We start from the raw sequence: 25,082 nt of genomic DNA, 5'->3' as shown, positions 1-25,082 counted from the left end.
ACACACACACACACACATATATATATTATATCCACCATCCAATAAAATTTATCAATCTAATAATCAAATAAAAAAAATTAAAAATAACAAAAATGTTAAAAAAAACAATGTATGGCTTTTCGTTAAAAAAGAAGAAGAGAAAACTAGGGGTTTGATTGCACAAAACAATAGTATAATGACTTAAATGTGCATCTTAAAATAATTCAAAGGTTAATTTGTTTGTTATCCCACTTAAATTTGTGGGGGTCGTATCCTAATTAATATATTGAATTTACAATTAATGTCAGAAGAGTAACTTACCTAGTTAATTTATCTTGGATGGATAATTTACCAATTTGATTTGAGACTAGAAATTTTAAGAAAATAACTATATATAACAGATATATTGTACAATACATTCATACAGTGACTTCAGTGTTTGCGCGTAATCGATGATGTTTTCCAGGTCCAACAGGAGATTTTTTGTGAACAATTTTTCTTCCAATCTCTTTTAGCAACTCATGTATCGACAATTTGTCTCCAACATTCTGAAAATAGTCACAACTGACCAGAATTTTTGTTACCAAATCTTTGTCCTCCCCTTTGGAGGCCAAGCAGTATTTAAAAATATGTTCATCTCCATTTCTTCTAATCCATCAAAGCTTATTCGAAGTCTGTCTAGAATTTCTTTCTTAGAATCATTTTCAAGTCTTTCTATTGCACTTGTCCATTGAGAAACATCTCTCCCAGCAAGAAAGGAACCAAAAACTTCAAGAGCTAATGGAAGGCCATCTGCATATTCTACAACACATTTTGAAAGCTCGAGCAAATCATTTTCGGGTGTATCACTTTCCAAAGCTTTCAAACTGAAAAGGTGATGTGCTTCGTTGGCATTCAATGTCGTCGGCTTATACACATCATCCACTGCATAGGCTTGCAGCAAATGCTCATATCTTGTTGTTATAATGATTCTGCTTCCTAAACCAAACGAAGCACGCTTTCCAACCAAACATTTTAAGTGTTGGAAGTTATCCACATCATCAAGAACAATAAGAACCTTGTTATGAGATAACCTACAACTTATTATGTCATTTCCTTCATTAACATCAAAAAAATTAAAACCCTCCTCCAACAAAATCTGACAAAGAAGCTATTTTTGTAAACAAACAAGTCCATCTTTCTCCGCCACTTCCCGAACATCTGCAAAAAATGCATTTGCCTTCAAAATGACTTGAAATTGGGGTATAAACAAATCTTGCAAGAGTTGTTTTACCAATTCCGCACAAACCACAAATCCCTATAATGCGATCACAATCATCTTCATCATCCCTTATGTCTATTTTGCAATGCAGTTTTCCCTAAAGTGATTCAATTCCAATCATGTCAGAATTAAGAGCACTTTAATATGTTTGACATAATTTTGTTGTTATTTTTTTAACGATGTCTCCAATAAATTCTGATTCATGCCTACAATACAAAAAGCGAAGAAATTTAGTTACTTAGAGATAGCTTAATGAAAATGATTGCAGCATCACATAAGAGAAGAAAGGAGTCTAATGCTGAATGCTGATCCTTCTTTAAGTGAAAGAATAAGACGGTTACCTGTTATTTGAGTCCCATCCCTTGATGTTAGCCACTTTAGTTAAAATAGTTCGCCACCTTACTGTCTGCTCTTTAAATCTTTTTTCTTGCTTAGCAAAAGCTTCTTCAACTTTCCCTGTCTGTTCTCCTAGCTCAGATTAATACACATCATAGAAAATTGGGAAAACTGTATGTCCCCTTTCGTTTTTTTGTTTAATAATTTCATAAAGTTCTTCCAGACATCATCTGGAAGAAGCATATCTTTCCGAGAAAACGATTATTGAGCACCATGATTCTTGAATTGCTTTAAAGAGCGCGATGGCTTCACCTATCTCAAGCTTTTCATGATCTCTGAAAGTAACGATTACTTTGCTTTATAAAGCAGCATACAGATGGTCTGTGAACTTCTTGCGTGTATAGATGGTCTTGCATATAGGTGGTCGTGTATTATGATTGTTGATGAAGTAAATAATGTAATAATTAAAAGCCTAAACATTGTAAGAAATTCAGTATTGAACTAAATAGTATTTTTTGCATGTTAAGATGCAATAACTTTGTGAAAGGTAAAAAATATTGCATATTTTGCTTTGTTATTCTGGTTATGTATTGTGATTGTTGATAAAATACATAGTATAGTAATGAAACGTCTATGCATTGTAGGAAATTTAGCATTGAAATACATAATGTTTTATGCATATTAAAATGCAATAACTTTGTGAAAAATGAAAACTCTTGCGTATTTAATAATCAAATCTTGACATTTTGAATTGTTTGAAGTTGTCTCATTTTATTGGATTACACATGTAAAATGGAATAATAATTGTTTTAAACTTTTTGTACGAAAGCTAAGTTGTTGCATTATCTTAGAAATATAGTGAAGACTTTTCCAATTATCTAGATTTCGATCTGCAGATATTGACTAAAGCTATTGAAAGGGTTGAAGCTATGCGTACTCATGTATATGGCTTTGAATCTCCTGATGTTTACAGCTGCAGTAGCAACCTCTCAGTCAGTTTGTGGTTCGTCATCTGTGCCTTCTCAATTTCCTCAGCCTTAGATATAAAAAAAAATTGATGAGTTGAGAATCGAGTTGAGGGTTGAGCTTAAATTTTTCATGAATCAGATGATGCGGTTGATGAAGTCTAAACAATTTCTACCACCACAATTTTGGAGACCTAATGACAACAACATAGATTTTGGAGTAGGAGATGCAACAGCACAGTTACATGTTTTTGAGGACTTGTGTAATAGATTTTATGGATGTTTTTCAATATTATATTTCATGGATGTTAGGGATATTCTGGATGTTTACTTTATAATTGGGATTGTTTTAGAATTTATGATGGGGATTTGATATTTTAATTAATAATAATAGATAAATAATAAACTTTTTAAATAATTACACATTTTAATTTTAATTTATAAGTTCCTTCAATAATTATGGATCAAATTAATCTAATTATCGATAAAATTATAATTTTATCGATAGATTTTACCAGCAAAATTTAAGCTATTACCAATGAATTATTAATGAATTTATTGATAGATTTATTGACGGAAAACACCACTTAATAACCGATTATCAATCAATTACCAAGGAACAATGAGTTTTGCCAATAAAATATTGATACATTACTGACAGATTTTACCAATGAATTTACTGACAAATTTATATTATCAATTTGCACCAACAAAATTTTCCATCGATAAATTTCACCGATAAAAATATTACCGCTAGAATTGAAGCTATTAAAAACGTTTTTTTTTTGGTAGTGTACACTAAAAAACACTTACCTAATGCTGAGTAGTATTGAAGGAAAGTCTCATAATGTTGATGAAAAAGCAAAACCAATGTAGAAGAGATTCTGGGGGATGAATGTTCCTAACAAAATCAAAGTTCTAATTTGGAGACTCTATCACAGTGCATAACCAATGATGGTTAATCTGGAAAAGAAGAGGGAGGTTAATAAAATTAGTTTCAGGTGCGAGGACAAGGAAGAAACGAAAGACCATGCAATCCGAAACTGTATTCATGTTAGGGGAATATGGCAACAAAGCGGTTTTCAATGGAACCATGTCAGTAATGAAACCATACCAATGACACAGACTGATGCTGAATAACAGGAATTTGGATAAATAGCATTTGCAAATATTAATGGTAGCTATATAGAGTCTATGGAATGGAAGGAATGGCAAGCTTCATGGAGAGGATAGGAGAACGATTCAAAATGCTGCAAGTTTCCTTAAGTATCAGGCAGAATACATTCAAGCTCATATAAGAAAAGAACAAGAAGCCAGTCAAAACGCCCAAAAGTGGACACCTGCTACGAATGATGTCTACAAAATCAACTTTGATGGGGCTGTGGACCGCAATAATAGTGTAGAAGGTGGAGGCATAGTGATTAGGGACCATGAGGGAGCAATCATTGAAGCTGGAGCCTTCATGTTGACAATAAGAATATGATATATTTGAGATGGAAGCGAGAGCAACTTGTAAAGCACTGGAGCTGAATCAAATTTCCTCTTGCCTAATATGAAGTAGCTGAATTTTGTTTATCTCATTTATAGCCTACATGGAGTCACTCTCTACTACTCGATCAAGTCCTTGTTCCTTCGTGATTGGTGACAAATGCATACTAAAATCCATATATATATAAAGACAAACAAAATCTGTAAAAGCCTCATCCACAGGTTTAAACATAAGAAATTTGCTCAAATTAAACATATAAGACTAAAAATATTTCATACAAAAGATACAGAAAATTGAAAGATCTAATTAATATTAAATTAGAAAAATAAATAACCCAAGATAGCAAAACCACCTCAAAATAGTTAAGAATTTTAAAAAGTTCAAAAAAGAATTAATATCGTGAATGACAGCAAAACTATAGTAAAATGTTAAATATAATACTTAAATTTTAAAAATTTTTAATATGATATTTGAATTATAAATCTATTAACTAATATGATATTTCAAATATTATTTATTCGTCACATGTCATCATTTAAAACTAATCATGTTAAAAATATCACATTAGTTAAAAAAATTCATAATTTATGTACAACATTAGAAACTTTTAAAATTCAAATATCACAATGTACATTTTACTATAATTTAAAAACCAATCATGACATTAACCCTTTTAAAAAATAGCCAACCATTTATCCATAGTTAAATAAGCATCATTGGAAGCAAACGAATCATCCAAAGTAACCAAATCAAACAATACCAAAATAGTACAGAACAGAATGCCATAACCAACAAAGAAATAATCAACAATTTATCTATCATTCATGTCAACACCGTTGGAAGTAAGAGAATCGTCCAAAGTAGCCATATCAAGAGAATCATCCGAAGTAGCCATATCAACAACCCCTTTTTTTTTCTGAAAAGCAAAAAACGAGTAGGCAAACGCAAAAGATTAAAGAAAATAAATTATATGAACCAAAGAGAAGTACATTAACCTCTTCTTCGCGACCCTTTGCTCAACCACGTCTACATCAAGTAACTGAGGATCAGCCATTTCCTTAGACGTATACTTTATTTCAAAACCTTCCCCTTTGCCAGCATGCTTAATAGTTGAACCATCAATCAATGAATTAGAAACACTTGCTTCCTATAAAGCAAATGTTTCCAAGGTCAAACACCTACACAGCTATCATCTATAAAGTTGTATATAAATAAATATATATATATATATATATATATATATATATATACACGCTTACAATCTTTACACTTACAATCTTTTTCAAGTTAGTAGATGCAATTGTAATCCCACTCATTTCACTAACAACAAATACTCAAGATCACCGTAATTTTTTTTGACAACCAGTTCTTAATTCAAAAACAAAGCTTGATCCAATGAGGTTGCTTAACGCAGGGGGTAAGACAAAATCATCAGTGTTTTCCTTCAAAAAAATTAACATCAACAATGATTGAGTAAATGAAGTAACAAAAAAGTACATGAAATTTAAGAGATAAAAAAATGAAACATGTTTTACATTTGATTGAGAAGAAACCAATTCATCAACGGTGACTTTCAAAAAGTTAGAAACAACATCATCAAATAAGAGAAAGGTTGTAGACCCATTCAAATCTTCCACATCAATGTAAACACGAAATCTAGAAACCATGTCAAGAACAACCAATAAAGACAATAGCAAAAATTATTTATCTTTTGTAATGTACACTACAAAGAGTACATATAGACACCCAATTTGGTCTAGCCCTGGATCAATTGGGCTTGGTCCAATAGGGTTGGTGAAACCTAAGGTTGGGTTAATTAATTAATTTATTATGTTATTTATTTATTTATTTTATTTTATTATTATTATTATTATTATTATTATTATTATTATTATTATTATTTTGACTTTATCTTTTTTTGATTAATTCTCGGTTAGGAGATAATAATCAGATTAATTAAAAATAATAAAAAAATAATGATGAAAATGAATCTTGCCGTGAATGGGGCTAGATAGAATCATAGTTGGGCTTAATCCTTATAGAATAAGTCTAAAGGTTAATCTAATAACCCAGAAACCCAATCAAAAAGGGAATCTGGATTAGTCAGGGACTCTACGATTGATTCCTTATAAATACCCACATTGATCAAAGGCAAAACACAGAAAGGATACGGAGAGAAAAAAAAAAGCAAAAAAGGTGTTTAGAAGGCTTAGAAGTGATCTTAAGATTTTTTAGGAATTTTTGGTGATTTTTTCTTTTTGAAATTTTTTTGGAAAATCTAGATCCTGATGAATTTTTTTGACAAAATTCAAGTTTTTCGGTGACCTTTTCAATGAAGAACCTAGTTTTTGACAATAAAACCCAGAAACCGACAGGAATTTGTCAGAGTTCTTGGTGACTTAGAGAGAGAAGCAGAGGAAAAAGAAGGAAGAGAGAGAGAGCAGAGAAGTAATATGAGAAAAAGAGAAATATTTTTTATCTTTTATACCCAGGTGGAACGACATCGTTTTGAGATGTCGAAAGTGGGCATGATCCATGCATCACCCAAAATTCGACCCGACTCGTAGCGCAATGACCCGCCAACCCATTTCATTTAGACCCTATTGAGTTGCTGAGCCAAGCCGCACGTCGAGCCATTTCAGCCACGTTTGTCTTTGGAGCTGCATCCCTATTTAGCTGTTGAGCTGAGCCGCGCCAAAGGTTTTTTTGTGTTTTTTTTATTCATTAGTTTATTTATTTATTTATTTATTAAATTGAAATAATTTATTCACTCAATTAAAATTTTTTAATTTTCAATGATCTCTTCAAAAACAAAAACTTTAAAATATATATATTTTTAAAGGAAAGTTGAAAGTATCAATTTCTTTTAAAAATAAAAATTTCAAAAAAATTATTTTTTGAAGGAAAGTTGAAAGTATCAATTTCCCTTGAAGATAAAAATTTCTAAAAAATATTTTTGAGGAAAAGTTGAAAGTATCAATTTTCTTTGAAAATAAAATTTCTAAAATAAAAATTTCCAAAAGTATTTTGAGGAAAAGTTGAAAGTATCAATTTTCCTTGAAATTAAAATTTCAGAAAAAAAGCATTTTTGAGGAAAAGTTGGAAATGCCAATTTTCCTTAAAAATAAAATTATCAAGAAAAACATTTTTAAGGAAAAGTTGAAAGTATTAATTTTCCTTGAAAATAAAAACCTTCAAATGCTTTAGGGGAAAGTTGAAAGTATCAATTTTTCTTGTATGAAAGCATGAGTTTTTCTTATAAAAAGATCTATATCAAAAGTCGAATCAGTATTCTTTTTTTTTTCTTCCTTTTCTATCTTTGAAAATTTTTAAATGTTAAATAATCCAATGATGGAGCTTCTGCAAGAGAAACAGTAGTTTTCTTGCATACTCTTGAGGTGAGAAAATTTTTCTTAATTTTTTGCCAAAAGCATTAGAGTTAATTAAGAATAATTTCCAATAATTAATTACTTGATAAAATTTTTAAGGCTTATCAGATAACATGAAAATGAGCTGGTACCATCTTTTTATGAGCGTTGTGAGGGTGCTATAACCTTCTTCACTCGTAATCAAACTCCCAAACCTTGTTTTGGTTAATAGACTTGAACCTATTCTTTTAGGGATCCTTAGTCAAGCTTAGGTGTTCCTTGAAAGGATAGATTCCTTAGGTGGCCAATCACACCTAAATACAAAAAAAAAGATTGGTGGTGACTCTCTAAGTTAATGTCTAGCGATAGATCCCTGGATTTAGATGTTATGACAGTTTGGCGACTCCACTGGGGACATGCTGAGAGTCCAGCTAGCAAATAAATTTGTGTTATCCAAAAGCCTAATAAAATTGAACTTTTTTGTATAAATTTTTTATTAATTCATTCTATTTATTTACTTCATTAACTTTGTCATTCATATGCATATGCATAACATGAGCTCTGTACTCGAGCTTCGTCCCTCTAGGAGAGAGTAAAGTACCTATGCTTTCATGAGATTTTAATGCCTCTACAATGGCTAGCAAAATACTCTCACTCAAATTGAACCTTTTTCTCTTGTAGCTTGTAATGGATGAGGATTGGGGTGCCTTACTAGTTTGTGATTGACAATGATGTAAGGAACAATTTGGGAACCTTTAGACTTAGTTCTTAAACCACATATAGTGGACCTTAGAAGTGCCTAACCTATAGATAGAGCCATCTCCTTCCTTTTAGAATTGACCAAAAACATATGATTCATTCCTCTTATTGTATGTGACATTTTAATTTATTTAATTAATTAATTATTTATTTCTCTTTATTTGATGTACTAACCTATTCTCTTATTCATGTTTGCGTGATCCATACTCATATCATAAAGTTACATAAAGAACATTTACCTGATAGATGGTATTCAACAATAAGCTTTTCATGGACTCCACAAATGACTAGTTTGCTCTTCGTCTGTATTAGCTCATTGTGAGTCACCCAATGAAGTAAAGGTCCAGTCAGAAAGGATTCAACTAAAGAAAGGGGATTGTTTACCGATTGGCTATGCTTTTACCTTGTCTCAAGAGACATTTATCCTCCTCAAACAAAATAATCTAAAAGATTTAGGTGATATATGGAAAAAGATGAGTCCATCAAAACAAGAGTTTTGCCAGAGACATGGGCATATAGCACACCTTTGTGCAGTAAATGTCGAGAATTAGCTAATTAGAGCTACAGTGCAATTCTAGGATCCTGCATACAAGTGTTTCATCTTCAATGAAGTTGATATGATGCCAACCATTGAAGAATAATCGACATTATTGGGTTTGCACCTCAAGGCTCCTAACAAGATATATGTCAAAAAACATAAATCAAGATTTCGTAAGAATTTAGCCCATCTTATGGGGATAGACAAAGAGATTGTGAATTCTCATACAAAGAAAAAACAAAAACATGTTTGCTTACCTTGGAGGTTCTTTTATGATTTTTTAGTACAACATACCGATAAAGAATGGGAGTTAGACGTGTTTACCTTAGCCATATATGGAATGGTGATTTTTTTGAAGGTTTTGGGTTATATTGAAATAGCAGTGATTGACTTCTTCAAAAGTGTGATCAATGGCTACAACTCTTCAATGGTAATATTAGCAGAGACTGTCAAATCCTTGAGTTACTATCGTTGGAATAAAAAGCGTTTTACAGGTTACATACAGTTATTGTACTTATGGATGAAAAATCACTTTGAGTGGAAAAGAGGTGCTTTCTCAAAGCTTTATATCCACAATCGAGCTTCGATTAAGGAATTCTGTGAAAGTGTGACCAGAATAAAAGTCTAAAAAAAAGTGGACAGCTTTTTTACAAAAATTGACAAGTATCAAAGTAAGATGGTTGGTCCCGTGGATGAATCGTAAACCTATGCTATATCATGTGGAGATAATACTGTGATCCCACTTCTAGGTTTATGGGGAGTAACAAGTTATGCACCACTTCTAGTGAGAAGGTAGTTTGGGGTAGAACGGTTCATTCCCATTATGCATAAGCTTCATCAATAAGATTTTTCTTACAATGAGCCAAAAGCATTTTAGAGGATGAATGAGGTGATTAAAGCATGGAAAAACCCCCATAGAGTGAGTTCAAGACCGATCACTGATAAGGTCACTCATGGGTACTTAGTTTAGAGAGCAAAATGAAGACAAAAAATGTTATTCACTTATGAAAGCTTTCCACCACCAATAAGAGGAAAGCTTGAAGAGATACCATTAGAATTGGAGCTTGCGACAAAAGAATTTAAGATCGAAAAGGATAAGTTAAAGCAAAAAATCCATAAGCTTCAAGAGGAAAAGGATCAACAAAAAAATAGAGCTAAAAAGCATGAAGTCAAAGTTTGCAAGATTGCTAGAAAACGTGACACAGCTGTCAAAGACTTAGCAGAGCTACACCATGAACATAAGAGGTTGTGTGTGAAGGTAAAAGCCAAAGAGATAACAATCATTGAGTTGAATGATGAAAATAAGTGATTAAAGTAAGAGTATGTTGAATTAGAAGAAAAAAGTACCCAGATATAGATAGAGAATAACATGTTGAATAGCTACCTAAGTAGGTTGAGACAAAAGTTGAATGAACAAGAAGACTACATAGCTGTATTGGTTAGAGAGCACAAAGAGTTATCATACCAAGTATGGTGTGGTAAAAGAGAAAACATAGGAAGACAGAAGTATATTAAGTACTTAACAACCCAAATTTGCAAAGGGGTATATAAGGCAAAAGAGATGGTAGAAGAGGCAGAGGTATTGAAACAAGTGGTGGCCTCAGTAGGAGAACATAGGTAGCGTCTCTTGAACTTCATCGAAAAAGCCAGAGACTAGTATGAGCAGATCAAATGATTTTATGGTTATAACTATAGGATGATAAATTCTATGTAAATGAAAGTTCTTTGGAATAAATAAAATATTTTGTTTGAACATTATCTTAAGGTAAATGTTCTTTGAATGCATGCACCTTTATTCATTGTATTTTTATTCATTACAATCAATAAAATAACCATGAGATAGTTGTATAAACTTGCTAATTCTAAAATATGGTATTCAAGGTTCAAGGATAGCTCAATTCGATAAGAACCCTGCCCATTGATATAATACAAGAGCCATAGTTAGACAAATGGAGTAGGAAAACTCTCATCAACTTGAAAAAAAATAAAAAAAGCATAGGAAAAGCTTAAGAATGAGTTGAGTAAGATTTCGGATGCTCTTAACAAGTTAAACAAAAGAAAAGGGATAGAAAAGAACACAAACTAATAGGGCCTTCCATCACAAGAAGTGGTCAATCTTTTATATCCTCTCGATTTTGGTCCACAACTAGCCTAGTCCATGCAGGATATACTGCCATAGCAGTTCACATATCCTACATATCCTGGAATGCCATCAGCTTCAAACCCAAAGCATTACCATAGCTACATGAATTTCATCTTTGCTGAAAAAGTAGTAAAATCTATCCAAGAGAAAGAAAAGGCAAAAATGGCGAAATCTCAAGAAGATTCAAAGATTAGTATGCTTCAACAAAGGTTACGGGCTATAGAAGGAATTGAGTTTTATGGTTCTGTCGATATTGCTGGGCTTTGCTTAGTCCAGATGTAGTCATTCTTCCAAAGTTCAAAGTATCAAAATTTGATAAATATGATGGTATGAAGTACCCAAAGACTCATATTACCATACACTATTGGAAGATGACAGCCCGTGCTCATAATGAAAAACTACTAATGCATGTTTTTTAAGATAGCCTTACAAACTTCGCAACTAGATGGTATGTCCAGTTGGATAGAACTCGCATCTATTCTTGAAGCTATAAGCCCATGACTTTATCAATCAATATCGACATATTATGGATTTGGCTTCTGATCGTTTGTCTTTACAGAACCTGAAAAAAAAGATAAATGAGTCTTTTAAGGAATACATCCAAAGGTGAAGGGATGTAGCTATTCAAGTGCAACCTCTTCTAACTGAAAAAAAACTATAATGCTATTCGTTAGCACTTTAAAGCCTCCCTATTATAAAAAGATGATAGGGAATTCAACCAAGAATTTTGCCTACAAGGTGATTTCGAGAGAAATTATTGAGAGTGCCATCAAGAATGGCAAGTTAGAAGGAGGAAATACATTAAGTAAAAGAGCCCCAAAGAAGAAAGAGACTGAAGCTTAAGCTGTGAGCTTTGATAGACAATAATTTAAAGGTTATTAACCCTACCTACCATAAAGATATCCTCCATATTATCCTGTTGTGAATAACACTTCCCCTTACCCATACCAACCATTCCCACAATCATCTTATCCCTAAACATATCAACCCTCTTTTAGGCCTCAAAATACCATATATAGTCCTAACACTTAACCTACCTCAAGACCTCAAACTCGTCCAGCTAGCCCAATTGGTGGATCATGGAAGCAACGAAGTACTCACGAAAAGCCTATATTCGATCCAATTCTCATGACTTATACAGAGTTATATCATGAGCTTTACAACAATCATTTGATTACTCCTAGCAAATTAGAGCCACTCAAGCCATCTTACCCTAAGTAGTATGATCCTACAGTCTATTGTGATTATCACTATGACATTGTTGGTCATTCCATTAAAAATTACACTACCTTGAAACACAAAGTGCAATAGCTAATCAAGGATGGAATGATTAGCTTTGGTACAGAAGGGGTAATTGTACCAAATGTCAGTGGCAATCTTTTGCCTAATCATAACGTAAATGCTTTAAATAAGGGACATGAGCATCATTTGAAGAAAAAAGTGATAGATATTAAGACACTTTTTAGTCAGCTATTTGATGATTTATGGAAAGCTAATATGATACAGCCAGTAAGTTTGCATGGTTATTATGGAGCATATGTAGCAGGCACTAGCTATAAATATAATAGTGGGGTAATTGGTCACTCTATCAAAATTTGTGAGCGGTTTCACTAAAAGGTATAAAAACTCATTGATTCGTATCAAATGGAACTCTATGAAGAAGGAAAGGTTTCAAAGAGTGCTGAGGTGTTTATGACTGACAGGCCAATAAAACTATTTCCAAAGTTGGTAACAATTCACTGTGGGAACAAGCCAAAGTCAATTATAAATAAACTCATTCCTAAGCTAGTAATTTTTAAAGTCCCAGCTCTATTCCCGTATAAGGATGACAAAGCTGTACCTTAGAAATATGGCTGTGATATGGTAGTTCAAGTGCAAAAGAAAAGTGCTTCTAAGTCCAGTGCCTACTAACATAACAGGTCTAGGGGGTATCACCCAAAGTGGAAGATGCTATACTTCAAAAATGTTGAAAAAGGCTAGAAAAAAAAAAGACCAAGGTAGGTGAAGAGCGAAATAACCCTGAAGTGGAACTTAAAAAGGATCATCGAAAGCCAGTGTCAGAAAAAAAAGCTTGTAAATTCATAAAATTGATAAAACACAGTGAATATTCTATGGTTGAACAGTTAAATAAAATGCCAGTATGAATTTTATTATTATCACTGCTATTGAATTCAAAACCACACCGAAATACCCTGTTAAAAGTGTTAAACTAGGCATATGTGGCACATAATGTATCTGTTGAATATGTGAACCACTTAGCTGAAAACCTAGTCATGCCAAACTATATTTTATTCAGTGATGATGAGATTCTCCTAGAAGGAAGGGAAAGTGCGAAGGCTCTACATATCACGGTCAAGTGCAAGAGCCATATTATGGCCAAAGTCCTTGTTGATAATGGTTCTGCTATCAATGTCATGCCTATGTCGACTTTGGCAAGGCTACCTATCGATTACTCTCATATGAAGGACAGTCAAATGGTCATGTGAGCTTTTGATGGGACTAGATGAAAAGTTTTAAGAGATATTGAGATGTCGTTGTAAATTAAGTTATGTATTTTTAATATGAAGTTTTAAGTGATAGATATCTTTACATTTTACAGCTGTTTATTAGAAAGGCCATAGATTCACATGGTAGGTGTTGTGCCCTCTACCCTACACCAAAAGATCAAGTTTAATGTAGAAGGTCGATTGGTAGTGGTATTTGAAGAAAAAGACATGTTGGTAACTTAGCCATTGAATGCTCCATATGTGGAAGCTATTGAGGAAATGATGGAATGCTCTTATTAGTCTTTCAAGTTAGTCAACTCTATGGGTGAAGGACCTAAAATCAACCTTTTTCAAAGATAGTGATATGCCAAGTCATCAATAAGGGTTGGTATCCTGGAGTAGGGCTGGGCAAGAACTTACAGTGAATAAGAGAGCCCCCAACAATGGTAGACAACAGTGAAAGGCTAGGCCTAGGCTATGAAGCAGAAGAATGAGAGATCAAGAAAAGATCAGCAAGTAAAATAGTAAGACTAATGATCATTCCACACTTGTACGAGACTTTCAGGCTTGGAGGATTCATGTACCCAAACGTAAAAAAAAATTATGAACAAAGTATAGAAAAGGCATTTATCCAATTGACCATCCATACTATTAAAGATGAAATGGGGCTTGAACAAGAAAGGTGGGTCTACCCTTGTCTATTAGATTATGAGCTGAACAATTGGAATACCATTGAAATACCTTTTACTCTTGAGACTAATTCAATGTAATTGTACATCCCAATAGTTATTGCCTAAGGTATTAGGATAATCTTTCTTATTTAGGCCATTTATCTTTTATTATTTTAATAAAGATTAGGAAGGATGCATTTTCATTCATTTCTTCTTATGCCTTCATTATTGCCATTTTTTCATTTTTCCAAACATATCCCATTTCATTCAATTTCAGGTCTTTAAATGAATAAGAAAATAATTATGATAATGATTAAGAGGTTAATTTTGAGAATTCAATTAACATTGATGAACTTGACAATGAAAATGATTTTGAAGAGTACATTATACCTCCGGATCAAATGAGATTGATTGAATAAGCCAATGAGCCTTATCAGGAGATAATTGACTTGGTGAATGTAGAAGATGGGGAGAATAAGAAAGAGATCAGAATTGACACTTCACTTTCATCGAAAGATAGGTAATGTTTGAAAGATCTACTTAAGAGTTCATATATGTGTTTGCTTGATCTTACCAGAATATGCTAGGGTTGAGTACAAAGATAGTAGAGCATAAATTACCTTTGAAGCTAGTATGTAAGCTAGTCTAGCAAAAACTGAGGCGAATGAAGCCTAAAATGTTGCTAAAAATCAAAGAAAATGTGAAGACGTAGTTTGACATAGGTTTCTTACAAGTGGCTAAGTATCCATAGTGGGTAGCCAAATAGTACCAATTTTTAAGAAAAATAAAAAGGTACAAATGTATGTAAACTACCATGATTTGAATAAGGCTAGCCCAAAAGATAACTTTTTTTTGCCTCATATTGACACACTAGTAGATAACATAGCTAAGCATTCAATGTTCTCCTTTATGGATGGGTTCTCAAGGTATAATCAGATAAGAATGGCTACAGATGATATGAAAAAGACCACTTTCATGACCATGTGAAGGATTTTTTGCTACAAAGTCATACTTTTTGGGTTAAAGAATATTGGGGCAACATACCAAAAAACCATGGTGACACTCTTCCATGATATGATGCATAAAAAGATTGAGGTGTATGTGGAGGATATGATTGCAAAATCTCATGAAAATGAAGATCATGTCACCAACTTTAAAAAGTTATTTGAAAGGTTGAAAAAATTTTAACTCAAGTTGAACCCAACCAAGTGCACCTTTGGGGTAAAGTCAAGGAAGTTACTAGGCTTTGTGATTAGTGAAAGAGGGATTGAAGTTGATCCAAAAAAAATATGAGCCATTCAAAATTTGTCACCTCCGAGTACACTAAAAAAAGTTCAAGGTTTTCTGGAAAGATTGAACTACATTTCATGCTTCATATCTCAACTTACTTATAAATGTGATCCCATTTTTAAGCTTCTTCACAAGAATAACCCTGAAGAATGGAACGAGGAATGCCAATTGGCTTTTGATAAAATTAAGCAATACTTGTCAAATCATTCAGTGTTGGTGCTACATGTTCTAAGGAAACCCTTAATTTTATACCTAACAGTGTACGAGAATTCAATGGGATGTGTGCTGGGATAGCAAGATGAATATGATAAAAAAGAGAATATGAGTAAACAATTTACAGAATATGAGTCCAAGTATTCTTCTTTGGAAAAAATGTGTTGTGTATTAGCTTGGACTGCCAAAAGATTCAGACAATACATGCTCTATCACACCACTTGGCTTATAGTAAAACTGGATCCAATTAAATACATCTTCGAGAAACTTTCTTTGTCTGAGAGAATTGCTAGGTGGCAAGTAATGCTCTCAAAATATGATATCATATATGTAAGATAAAAGGCAATAAAAAGGAATGTTATAGCTGAGTTTCTTACAGATCATATTACAAAAGAATATGAACTAATGAGATTGGACTTTCTTGATGAAGATCTGATGACTATTTCTCAATTAGAGAAGGGGGAAGTATGAAGAAAGGTGTTGGAAGATGTATTTTGATAGAGTTGCTATTGCCTTGGGACATGGAATTGGGGTAATTCTAATTTCTCTAAAAGAACAATACTACCCTATAACAAAGAGGTTAAATTTCAATTGCACAAATAACATCGCTAAATATAAGGCATGTGTCATGGGTTTACAAGCTGCTATAGATAGAAAAGTTAAAGCATTAAAAGTGCTTGGAGATTCAGCTCTAGTTATATATCAATTAAAAGGAGAATGGGAGACAAGAGATTGAAAACTTGTTCCATACCATAAGTATATTTTAGAGTTGATAAAGTAATTTGAAGATATCTAGTTTGATCATTTACCTCGAGAGAAGAATCTGATTGCCGATGTCTTGGCTACTTTAGCTGTAATGATTTGAATTAGTGATAATACTGACATTCAGCCTATCAGGTTAGATGTCAAGGATATGTCGCCTCATTGCTCTAATATAAAAAAAAAAAGAGGAGAATGAAAAGCCCTAATTTTATGATATAATACAGTACATTAAGAACCAGCAATACCCAGTCCAAGCAATGAAGAACGATAAAATGGTCATCTGAAGATTAGCTATGGGTTTTTTCCTAGATAGGAATATTCTGTACAAAAGGAGACATGATTAAGTATTGCTGAGGTGTGTAAATAAGGTTGAGGCAAGAAAAATCATTAAAGAGGTGCATGATGGAATATGTGGGGCACATTGCAACGGACATATGATGGCAAGACAGATCATAAGAGTAGGGTACTATTGGTTAACAATAGAGAGTGATTGTATTGATTACACTTGAAATGTCATAAATGCCAGATATATTCTGATAAGATCCATGTCCCGCCATTTGCTTTATACGTTTTGGCACCACCTTAGCCATTCTCGATGTGAGGCATGGATGTCATTGGTCTTATTACCCCAAAAGCTTCTAATGGGCATAGGTTTATTTTTGTGAGGATAGATTATTTCATGAAATGGGTAGAGGCAGCATCATTTGCAAATGTAACACGATCTGTGGTTTGCAAGTTCATAAAAAAAGAGATCATTTATAGATATAGATTTTCAAAAAGAATCATTTCAGACAATGCAAAGAATCTGAATAGTAAGATGATGTAAGAAATATATGCCTAATATAAGATCAAGCATCATAATTCAATGCCATACCGTCCAAAAATAAATGGGGCAGTTGAGGTAGCTAACAAAAATATAAAAAGAATTCTTGAGAAAATGATCGAGACCTATAAAGATTGGCATGAGAAGTTACCATTTGCACTGCATGCATATTGAACGTCAGTGCGCACTTCTACTAGGGCAACTTCATTTTTTTTTATTTATGGGATGAAAGCTGTATTGCCAGTAGAAGTAGAGATCTCATCCTTGAAGATTCTAAAAAAAGTTAAACTAGAAGAGGCTGAATGGATTCGAGAATGCTATAAACAGTTAAATTTCATAAAAGAAAAGAGATTGACAATGTTGTGCCATGGTCAGCTATATCAAAAAAGAATAATGAGGGCTCATGACAAAAAAGTTTGACCTCGTTGTTTCCAAGAGAGGGAGTTGGTCTTAAAAAGAATTTTCCCAAATCAGTATGATATAGAGAAAAATGAACTCTAAATTGAGAAAGGCTATATGTGGTGAAACGAGCTTTTTCGAGTAGAGTATTGATACTAGTTGAGATGGATGGAAATGATTTGCCCCATCCTATAAATTCTGATGCTATGAAGAAGTACTATGCTTGAAAAAGGAAAAAAAATGAAAAATGAAAAATGAAAACAAAATGAAAAATGAAAAAATGAAAAAAATGAAAAAAGAAGACTCAAAGCGAAAACCCCAATAGGGTGTTTTGAGTCATAAGGGGTTTATCTAAGTTGAAAACCTGATAAGGCAACTTAGATAAGGAGAATATAGTATTAAATCTAAAAATTCATTGGCATGGAGGCTAGCATATTCTGAGGAACTCTAAGTTGTTAAGTGCATCGGGTGGTTAAGTTTTTTGAAAAAAACTTTGAGATGTGTTATCATGATTATCCGATTGTTCATTGCCTCTTCATACCTATCTTTGTAATTCTTTCTTGGCTAAAGTTTGCTAGCATTTTTGCTAATAAAAGACATTTTACTTCATTCTTTGTGTGTCTTTTCTGTTGATTATTTCCTAACCATTCTTATTCTTTTCTCCTTAATACCTTGCAATAGAAGAAATGTGTGAATGCACTCTTACTTTTTGAAGTTGAAATAATGATTGATAAATGAATAATAGCATGAAAGATTTCTACATTACATTGGAGAGGTCGAAAGTGATAAGGGCAAGTTTGAAATGTTCAGTTCCTGATAAGGACATTGAATTTAAAAAGAGATTTCTTGTAGAAAGAATATGAGAATTAAATGAAAGAGATGATTGAGAGTTACATTGACTTGGTCTTTGAAGAATAAAGGGTTCGAGGCCCAAAAAAAGAGCTTGAAAAACTTGAGTACCACAACTGAATGGAAATTAATTAGCCAGCATTTGCATAACATGCATTGAATTTTGTATGCATTGCATTTCGCATAGCATATATTGCATTTAAGAAAGTATAGTGCATAAATTCAAAAAGTAGGGGTATTTTAGGATCCCACAAGAAGAAAACAGATTTGAAGACTTTTTGATGTAAAAGTTTCAAATTCTCGTTTGAGAAAAAGCTTGTGAGGTAAGATTCTAATCCTTGGAAAAAGGATATCTCTCGATATTAGGATCAATTTGTAAGACCCTTAAGCATAATCTCCTAAAATTCTTTCAAACATGATCTTTAATTTCTCTAGACATGATTGTCATGAAGCCTTGTTTATTTTTCAAAAATTGTTGAGCCTTTATTTAGAGGAGCTTTATTTATTTTTCAAAGTTGTTGAGCCTCTAATTAGAGGAGCTTTGTTTTTTTTTTCAAAAGTTTTTGAGCCTTTATTTAAAGGAGCTTTGTTTATTTTTTCATAAGTCGTTAAGCCTCTAATTAGAGGAGGTTTGTTTATTTTTTCAAAAGTCGTTGAGCTTTTGATTAGAAGAGCTTTGTTTATTTTTTAAAAAGTCGTTAAGCCGCTGACTAGAAGAGTTTTGTTTATTTTTCAAAAAGTCGTTGAGCCTCTGTTTAGAGGAGTTTTGTTTATTCTCTAAAAAGTTGTGAACTTCTGCTTAGGGGTGTTTCGAGTATCCTTTTTTTTTCTTAAAAAAAGAAAGTGAATGTGTCGGCATAAGTGGGGTGTCTACGTCTTTGCACAATTCTTGTTGCACAAGAAATACACAAAGAGAGGCAGTTGTAGACACCCAATTTGGTCTAAACTTGGATCAATTAGGCCCGGTCCAATAAGGTTAGTGAAGCCCAAGGTTGGGTTAATTAATTAATTTATTATGTTGTTTATTTATTTATTATTTATTTATTTTTACTTTATCTTTCTTAATTAATTCTTGGTTAGGAGATAATAATTAAATTAATTAAAAACAGTCAAGAAATAATGATGGAAATGAATCTTACCGTGAATGGGGCTAGATAGAATCATAGTTGGACTTAATCTTTATAGAATAAGTCTAAGGGTTAATCTGATAACCCAGAAACTCAATCAAAAAGGGAATCTAGATTAGTCAGGGACTCTGAGATTAATTCCTTATAAATACCTACATTAATCAAAGACAAAACACATAAAGGATATAGAGAGAAAAAAAAAGCAAAAAAGGTATTTAGAAGGTTCAGAAGTGATCTTAAGATTTTTTAAGAATTTTTGGTGATTTTTTCTTTCTGAAATTTTTTTGGAAAATCTAGATTTCGATGAATTTTTTGACGAAATTCAAGTTTTATGGCGACCTTCTGATGAAGAACCCAGTTTCTGGCGATAAAACCCAAAAATCGATAGAAATTTTGTCGGAATTCTTGGTGATTTAGAGAGAGAAGCCGAGGAAAATCAAGAAAGAGAAAAAGAGCAAAGAAGTAATCTGAGAAAAAGAGAATTTTTTTTTATCTTTTATACCCAGGCAGAACGATGTCGTTTTGAGACGTTGAAAGTGGGCAGGATTCGCGCATCACCTAAATTCCAACCCAACTCATAGCGTAGTGACCCACTAACCTATTTCATTCAGACCCTGTTAAGCCGCTGAGCTGAGTCGCACACCAAGCCACTCCAGCCGCGTTTGTCTCTGGAGTCATGTCTCTGTTTAGTCGCTGAGCCGAGCCGCGCCAAAGGTTTTTTGAGTTTTTTTATTCATTGGTTTATTTATTTATTTATTTTTATTTATTTATTGATTAAATTGAAATAATTTATTCACTCAATTAAATTTTTTTTAATTTTCAATGATCTCTTCAAAAATAAAAACTTAAAAAAATTTATATTTTTTTAAAGGAAAGTTGAAAGTATCAATTTCCTTTAAAAATAAAAATTTCAAAAAAATTATTTTTTGAGGGAAAGTTGAAAGTATCAATTTCCCTTGAAGATAAAATTTTCTAAAAAATATTTTTGAGAAAAAGTTGAAAGTATCAATTTTTTTTGAAAATAAAATTTCTAAAAGATATTTTTGAGGAAAAGTTGAAATATCAATTTTCCTTGAAAATAAATTTTCTAAAATAAAATTTTCCAAAAAGTATTTTGAGAAAAAGTTGAAAGTATCAATTTTATTTGAAATTAAAATTTCAGAAAAAAAGCATTTTTGAGGAAAAGTTGGAAGTACTAATTTTTCTTAAAAATAAAATTATCAAGAAAAACATTTATAAGGAAAAGTTGAAAGTATTAAGTTTTGTTGAAAATAAAAACCTTTAAATGCTTTAAGAAAAAGTTGAAAGTATCAATTTTTCTTGTATGAAAGCATGAGTTTTTCTTATATGAAAGCATGAGTTTTTCTTATAAAAAGATCTATATCGAAAGTCGAATCATTATTGTTATAACATATAGATCTGGGGATCTATCGCTAGACATTGACTTAAGGAGTCGCCACCGATCTTTTTTATTTGTTTAGGTGCGATTGGCCACCTAAGGAATCTATCTTTTCAAGGAACACCTATGCTTAAGGGTCTTTAAAAAATAGGTTTGGGTCTATTAACCAGAACAGGATTTGAGAGTACGATTACATGTGAATAATGTTATAGCACCCTAATAATGCCCATCGAAAGATGGTACCAGCTTGATATCGTGTTGACCATTAAGCTTAAAAAATTTATCAAATAATTAATTATTAGAAATTATTCCTAATTGACTCCAATACTTTTGGTAAAAAATTAAGAAAATCCCCTCACTTCAAGAGTATACAAGAAAACTACTGTTTCTTTTACAAAGGCTCTGTCGTCAGATTATTTAACAAGAAAAGAAAAAAAAAATAAAAAAAGGAATAATGATTCAACTTTTGATACAAATCCTTTTCTTTTTTTTTTTTTTAAACCCATTGCTTTTGTATAAGAAAAATTGATACTTTTAACTTTTTCCTAAAAATATTTTTTTAAAACCTTTTTATTTTCAAGGAAAATTGATACTTTCAACTTTCTCCCAAAATACTTTTAGAAACTTTTATTTTAGAAATTTTATTTTTAAAGAAAATTGATACTTTCAACTTTTCCTCAAATTTAGAAATAATAATAACAATAATAATAATAATAAATAAATAAATAAACTTTGGAACATCTCAGCGCGGCTTGGATTCAGTTGGCTTGAGAGACAAAAGCAGCTGGACAACTTGATATGCAATTCAGCTTTGTTGAACCAAAGACGGGGGTATGGGTCAGCGAACTCGGGTTGGTGCTCGAGTCAAGTCTGATCTTGGCAAAACACGCAGATCTTGGGTTTATTAACGCCCAAAATGACATCGTTTTGTGAAGGCTATAAAAGCCTGAGTTTCAACCTATTTCATCATAATTCTTCTGTTCCCTTTCTCTCTACTTCTTCTTTTCTCTTTCTCTCTCTGTCCATCCAAGAACACCGATTGAATTTAACTACATTCTAAAAATTTTTATCAGAATCTGAGTTGTTTGTCAGAAGTTCATCGAAAAGCTTGTCAATTTTTGGAAAGTAGCTGCCGAAAATTGGAAAACTAACCAAAATCTAGAAAGTCTACCAGAAAGTTTAATTGGTGCCAGAAAACTCGTTGCAAAATTCAGCTAGCACTAAAAAATTTTGTCGAAATCTGGGAATTTTCCAAAAAATTTCCAAAAATTTTTTTTTTCTTTAACAAAACTTTAAAAATTTTTTCCTTTTGCTTGCTGTGCTTCTGATCTATCTATTCTCTTTTCTACTTTCTGATTTTCTCTTTGTGTTTTTGCCTTTCTCTTTTTTCTGTTATGTGTCATGTCTGTCTTCCTTGTGTGTTTTAGCATTTATTTATAAGAATTGATTAGGGGAGTTTTTGATCAATCTCAATTCCTTCTTGTTATTGGGATTCAATCTTTGAATCCAATCTAAACTCTATCAACCCAGTTTTATGCAAACTCAAACACCTTTTTTTCGTTTTTTCATTTTTATTATTTTTTAATTTTTTTAATTTTAGAGTTGATCTTGTAGACCCTCAGACAGATTGGGGTATCTACAACTGTCCCTCTTTGCGTATTTTTTGTTAAACATGAATTGTGCAAAAACGTAGACAGCCCAATCAATTTGACACTTTTTTGTTAAAAAAAATAAAACTCTTCTAAACGGAGGCTTAACAACTTTTGAAAATAAACAAAGCTCCTTGACATTCATGTTCAGAGGTGTCATAGATCAGACCTGATGAAATTTGTCATGGAAACTCAAATTTCAAAGGTTTCGATTCGTAAGAACATTTTAGCTTCACAAGAATTCGTTAAAATTTGATTATCAAAACTTCAGTTTCACAAGAATTCAAACTTGCAAGATTTCAGGTATGCAACAATTCAGATCTGTAAGATTTACATTTGTAAATTGCAAGACTCGCATCTAACATTTCTCATTCAAATTTTGAAGATTCACATCCCAAAAGTTCAAAGTTTTTCGTTTGAATTTTGAAAGTTCACATTCAAGAAATCGTAGAGTTTCACATCCAAGTTCAAAGGTTCTCACTCAAAAATTTAGAGATTCACATCCAAAAGTTGAGTTCAAAGCTTTTTGATTGAATTTTGGAAATACACATCCAAGAAATCTTAGAGTTTCACATCTAAGTTCAAAGGTTCTCACTCAAAAATTTAGAGATTCGCATCCAAAAGTTGATTTCAAAGCTTTTCATTTGAATTTTGGAGATTCACATCCAAAAGTTCAAAACTTTTCATTAGTTCAAAGATTCACACCCAACAAACTTTAAGGTTTCACATCTCAAAGATTCTCATTTGAAATCCAAAGATTCTCATTTGAAATTCAAAGATTCTCATTTGAATTTGAAGATTCATATCCGACAAATTTTGGGTTTCACACCTCAAAGATTCTCATTTGAAAATGTCTTAAAAATTTTCATTTGGGAAACGTCTTAAAGATTCTCATTTAAGACTCAAAGATTCTCCTGTGAAAATATCATAAAGATTCTTATTTAAGACTCAATGATTCTTATTTGGAAACATCTTAAAGATTCTTATTTAAAACTCAAAGATTCTCATTTGAAAACGTCTTAAAGATTCTCATTTAAGACTCAAAGATTCTTATTTGGAAACGTCTTAAAGATTCTCATTTAAGACTCAAAGATTCTTATTTGGAAATGTCTTAAATATTTTCATTTAAGACTCAAAGATTCTCATTTGAAAAGTCTTAAAGATTCTCATTTAAGACTTAAAGATTTTCATTTGAAAATTTATAAAAAAATTCTCATTTAAGACTCAAAGATTCTCATTTGAAAATGTCTTAAAGATTTTCATTTGGAAACATTTTAAAGATTCTCATTTAAGACTCAAAGAATTTCATTTGAAAATGTCTTAAAGATTCTCATTTAAGACTCAAAACTTCTTATTTGAAAACATCTTGAAGATTTTTATCTAAGACTCAAAGATTCTCATTTGAAAACATCTTAAAGATTCTCATTTAAGAAGATTCTCATTTAAGACTCAAATATTCTCATTTGAAAATATTTTAAAGATTCTCATTTAAGACTCAAAGATTCTTATTTGAAAATGTCTTAAAGATTCTCCTTTAAGACTCAAAACTTCATCAAAATACTCAAAATCGTTTTTCCAGATGAGCTTTAAACTTTTACCAAAGTCAAAATTTTGTATGTACTGAATGTCATTATCGATAATGCAAATGCAACAATCTAGATTCTCATAATGTCATATTCTCAACCATGATTCAAATATTTGCTGCATAATGCAAATGTATTGCCAAACCAAAGCTTCAAATATTCTCCAAACAATAAGGCAAATGCAATGCATGTAATGTGGATATACGTGTCATGAAATCCTAATCAAAATGTGGTACCACAATTCTCAAGACCCCACCATTTTGTAATTTTCCATTTTAGCTTCTCAGCACCTTAGAACGAGTTTCATCAACTAATCCTCATTCACAGGTTTTTCAGCATTAGCAATTTCAAAACAAGTTTTTGCCTTTCATCATTGGGTCACCACTCATAGGCTTCTCAATACTAAAAATTCTAAAATGAGTTTTGTCCATTGCCTCATACCACCTAATCACAATTTATAGGCTTTTCAGCACTAAAAATTCCATATTATGTTTGTCACTCATTCACCATTCACAAGTTTCTCAACACTAACCATTCCAGAATGAATTTTGCACATTGATCCTCATTAGGTATCACCATATTCATCTCTTAATCACACATCTTTTTAGATTTTTTCCCTCTATTCATTTTGTTGAGTAATTCATTCCCATGTTCATCATTTGGCCATCGCATGTGTCATTTTCTCAAGTTTTCACCATCTCTTCATCATTTTTGCCTTATCATCTTTGATTTCTTTTAAAGAAATGCATGAATCTTTTATGCACATTATCATTCATTCATCACCATCTCAATTCATGACAAAGATAATGCAATCATACATTTTCTTGATTCATTCTAGAGATGCAAAAATAAAAAAAATACTAGGTGAATTGGGAGAAAAGTAATCAGTGAAGATGAGTTTGGTACAAAAACAAATGGAGAAAGAAATAAGTTGGATGCATGTCATTGGGATGAGTGGTATATCCAAACAATTTTAAACATTAATCCAGAATT

At 32.0% G+C, this 25,082-nt stretch overlaps 1 pseudogene; it reads right to left on the bottom strand.

Annotated features, from left to right (window-relative positions):
- Positions 1 to 398: 398 nt before the first annotated feature.
- Positions 399 to 25,082, bottom strand: part of LOC111278382 (disease resistance protein RUN1-like) — a 45,619-nt pseudogene continuing 20,935 nt past the window's right edge.

The sequence above is a fragment of the Durio zibethinus genome, chromosome 8 (assembly GCF_047325235.1).
Source record: "Durio zibethinus cultivar Kanyao isolate XHJ-2024 chromosome 8, ASM4732523v1, whole genome shotgun sequence".
NCBI classification, from domain to species: Eukaryota; Viridiplantae; Streptophyta; class Magnoliopsida; order Malvales; family Malvaceae; genus Durio; species Durio zibethinus.
The sequence above is the reverse complement of the archived record's forward strand: the minus strand, read 5'-3'. Positions and strand labels throughout refer to the sequence as shown.